We start from the raw sequence: 4,921 nt of genomic DNA, 5'->3' as shown, positions 1-4,921 counted from the left end.
TGGACAGAACTTACGAGAAAAATCAAAAAACCCTCATAATTGTATTGAGGCAGAAAACAAACACTTCTCGTTGGTTAAAAATATTATTTTCTTTGTTGTAGTCTTGAATACTACATTTAACATAAACAAGGAGAGCGATTTCCGTAGTCTGTCTTCCCATTGTCGGTGTTTCAAATTGGAAACAACTTATTTTTGGGGACTACCATATCGCCAGCACGGCCTAAACCAAACAAATATGTGACCCATTCGCCTCAAAACGGTATTAATTTGTTGTGTTAAGATGTTAAAATTTAATTAAGTCAAAATATTAGACTTATTTTGATTTATTGTTTTATTGAGGGAATGGCGACCATATTTTATGGGTGCGAATGCCAACATTTATTTTTTGCGTTTAACATCAATTCGGCTTTTAATATATGGTTCGTTCCGACTAAAACCGTTTTGAGACGATAGGTTAAAAATTTAACCTTTATGTCGGTGCCATTTCGCTCTTATTAATATGAGTTTTACTATTCACCAAAATAACAAAAAAAGCGATGCGACTGGGTTAATTGAGCGAAATCTTTGATTTTATTAGGTTCAAATTAAAAACTTAAAAATCAATGCAAGGACAAGAATATAGTAGTTTTGTTTTTTGCCATCCGCGTTATGAGTAAACCGCTATAAACTTCAGGTGCACACGTTTTGTGTGTTTTGGTCGATTAAAATTTCCCCGATGGAATGTTATAGCTTTTACCCCAGTCATTATCAATCTGTACAATTTATGGCTTAAATCTATTTGGAAAAACTACAATTTTATTGGTAACTATTTAAAATATTTGGAAAAATTATAACAATTGAATCTTGAAAAAAGTCTTTCGTAATATCTGTCCTTGCCGCCCCTGAATTCGCACACTGAAACCCAGAATTTGTCCGAGTGTTTTTATTTTGTCAAGCTCTGAAGCTTCAAAACCGTTCGGAGGTGATGTTGGTCAAATCCGACTTAACCCTTCGTGCCCGACAGAGAGGAAGAGAGGAGAAAGGAGAGAGAGAGAGGAGGGAGAGAGAGAAAAGAGAGAGAGAAGAATTATTGTTCAATTATGTTATCATATACGTTTATACAAGTGTAACAAATGGCAAATTGACTATTTATGGCAAAAAGTCTATTTTTTATTATTATTATTATTATTATTATTACTAATATTATTATTTTTCATTATTATTTCTTTTTTATTATTTTATTATTTTAATTAATCATTATTTTATTATTATTTTAATTATTATTATTATTACATTATTATTATTATTATTTCTATTTTTTTTATCATTTTATTCATCTTATTTATTATTTTTTTTTATTATTTTATTATTTATTTAATTTATTATTATTATTATTTTATAAATTCTTATATTTTTAATTTTATATTATGACCTGAGGGACAGCAGGTCAATTCCACCACTCGGTCCAAAACATTACGGAATTTTCTTACCCATGGATTGGAACCCAACTGGAAGTAAAGTTCTTTATGTTGCCTGAAAAAGAGGAAAAGTTCAGGAGTGGTATAGACACAAGTACAAATGAGATATTGAATGGACCAACCAAACAAACAAACACCCAGCTCCAGCCTTTTTTCACCTTTATTTACATGTAACGCACCCCCCGAGGCGAAATATTTGCTGTCAATCACAAACGAAGTTAAATGCTTTAATTAACCAGTAGATTTTTGACCATTAAAGCTGAATATGTGAACCCTTCCATGTGCTCGGACAAAAAGTTGGTTGTTTTAAACAATAAGTTAAGAGATCGACCTTATCGACCATTTTTTATTGTTTTTTATACCGCCAAAGGATGACTTTGTCACCGTTTTTCGACCATTTTTAAAACGTTTAGTTTACACTCGCTTTCAGTTGGTTCTAAGTAGTTCAAGATGACGCACTGGCCTTTGTTATTGTTTTGCCTCCGCGTTTTTGGGTTGTTTCACAAAGTATTAACCGACTTAACGTTCCGGTTACACAGAGTTTGGGTTGGTCCGTTATACTTCGGATGGCAAGTTGTGAACCTTGGCCAAGCGCTTTATTATTGATCGGGTAGAAGGGGATTTTTAAGACCAACCATCATAGAGAACATGTGTAGTTCCTTGTTTAACACTCACTCCATGGTTTATTAAGAGACTGTCCGAGAGGCGTGGTTATCTGGTGTCTTTAAAAGAACACGTCCAATTGGGGTTTGCCAACTTGCTGAGTAAATGAACCATTATCAATTTTTGGTTCAATAGTTATGTCACGTCGCCAGCAAAGGCGGCCATGTGTTTTAAACAAAGAAAATTGTTATTTTTATTCTTCGCTGGCAGAACTTTCCAGGCTGTGATCAGTTATAAAATCAAAACATGATCAGATTTATAATGTTGTTTTTTTTTCCTCTGGTCGCTTTATGCTGTAGGATAAATATTTCAAAGGGCGTCCGCCATGTTCCGATGTTTAGAGCCAGTTTCTAAGTTACCGTGCGTCATTACGAGGGAAGTACGTTACGACGTTGAAGGGTATTGGTTGTTCCTTGGATAATCTTACTCTTTCCACGCCTCTTTGATTTAATCAAACAATGAAATAATGGCATAATGAAAACCGTACCCTCCTTTACATCCTGTGATGTGTCCAAGTTTAACATCCATTGAGTAACAGACTTCACGTTTTAGTTAAAAGTCTTAGCTTTAGTCGAAGGAGATACTTTAGTTCTCCAAACTCTGTTCAAAGAGTGAATGCAGCCTGTCCTTCCTTTCGTGCTTTCACCTCTGCTTCCGTGATCCTCCTTGTCAATTATACTTCCGAGATAGCAGAAAGTGTTATATCTTCGAGTTCCTGATATTAGAAAGAATGACTCCACTATAGCAAAGAAAGTATTGGACTGGAACACTCAGGGCAGAAGATCAAGGGGAGGCCACGGGGAACATGGAGAAGAATTAAAGAAGCTGATATACAAAAGAAGTGGTAAGACATGAACAATAAAACAGTTAGCTCAGGATAGAGAAGGATGGAAACTGTTTGGGGCCCCTATACCCTGACCCAGGGTGAACAAGGCAATGATGATGATGATGATAATGGAATTCATTTTCACTTGTTTCTGACTAGTGCAAATGGGTAGCCATCATGATAGACACATTGTTTTATCATCGTCAAAAAAAAGCTCTTTTCTTTTTCCGGGGACCTGCGATGTTAGAAACAGTTTCGTGACGTGTTCCTATCATATCATTGATACTGGATTTGGAACAATGCTAAGTGTTCTGCAATGTCTCTTGGTGGAGGAATTTCAGCAGCACGAATCTCAATCATTTGGTTCCTGACAGCGTCTGACAAGCTAAACATGATTACAAACAGTTTGTAGGTGACGTTAGCTGAGTAAAATGTTTTTTAGAGCGAGATGTGCATCGTTGTCATGTTTTCTCGCATATTAGTTCTTTCAAGTATGGATGTACCTACAATTTGCGCCGGAAAATACCCAGCATCCGACGCCCTTAAAACTTAGCAATATTATTTTTAAAAATGTATTTTAAGATTTGGGGGCATTTTCGTTACAACTTTGATAAAGGTCAAACACAGTTTGTCATTTTTCAGTTTTTGAGACATTGTGATGAATTTTATTGGCTTTTACAGATTAGGTGATATTTCAAAGTGTAACTTGTTGTTATGTTATATAAAATTATGCCTTTTGCGCCACAATATCATAAGATATCGTCGCCTAGGCATTCCACGAAGGAATATAGATAACTCATCAAACAAGATGTCTGATGTTAACAGGAATCACCCATGTTGTCCAAGTGAGCACATTGGGGGTTATTAATCTTGCTCCAAGTAAAAAAAACGAAAGTGCCTGAAGCGGGGCTCGAACACGGGTCATCTGGATCACAGTGCAATGCCTTAACCATTCGGCCATTTACATTACTAATGTATTGATCGATGTGGTATGCACATTTATCCTCGAAATTAAAATAAGCTTTTAAAGAAATTTACGTCGGCATGTTCTAATAATATTAGTATATTGAATTGTTAAGAAACCTATGCATGTTTTTTTGTTTGTTTTGCTGCTGTTCTATAACTCCCGCTACACCTCTCTGTCTCACAACGAAAACATCATTTTTCTTGTCTATTGTCCAGATAACTTATTTTTTTTTCTCAAAATTGATCATTTATATTGTAAAATGCCCAGAGCTTGTGTTTTGCACGAGAATGAGCGTATAAATTTGTATTCTTCTTCTTCTTATTATTATAACGTAATGAACGATCTTATTATTGCGGCTATGTGGTCTAGTGGTATGACACTCGCTTTCGGATCGGAAGGTCCTGGGTTCGAGCCTCGCTCGGCGCATAGTTGAGTCCTTGGAAAAGACTCTTTACTCACATTCTCTCACCGTACTCAGGTGTAAAATGAGTACCTGACCCTTAACAGCGTTGTCTCTGTCCGAAAAAAAATGTAATATCGCCTAACAGGCGTCATGTCTCGTCCTACATGTTAAGTGTTGTTGTTGGCCAGGGACCCCTTGTAAAGCGCTTTGAGCACGTTTAATGGATATTGCTCTATATCAAAGTTCAATAAGAGCTCAATTATTATTATAGTAATTGTCGATAAGATGGCCCAAATGTGTCAACAGTCTAAATCTTGATACTTTTTAGAAGAAGATATTTTTGAATTTGATATATATATATATATATATATATATATATATATATATATATATATTATATATATATATATATATATATATATATTATTATTATTATTATTATTATTATTATTATTTAAAATATTTACCACAATGTTTGAGACAGTCTACATTAATGTTTAAAGCTTAATTTGCCATCGTCAGGACTGAGTTGTTTTGTTGACTGTTGTTGTTTCTTGAAGACTTCAAGAAACAACAACAGTCAACAAAACAACTCAGTCCTGACG

Source organism: Berghia stephanieae, chromosome 3, assembly GCF_034508935.2.
Source record: "Berghia stephanieae isolate SIO BIC M18660-M18661 chromosome 3, UCSD_Bste_1.3, whole genome shotgun sequence".
Taxonomy (NCBI): Eukaryota; Metazoa; Mollusca; class Gastropoda; order Nudibranchia; family Aeolidiidae; genus Berghia; species Berghia stephanieae.
This window is presented reverse-complemented; position numbering follows the sequence as displayed.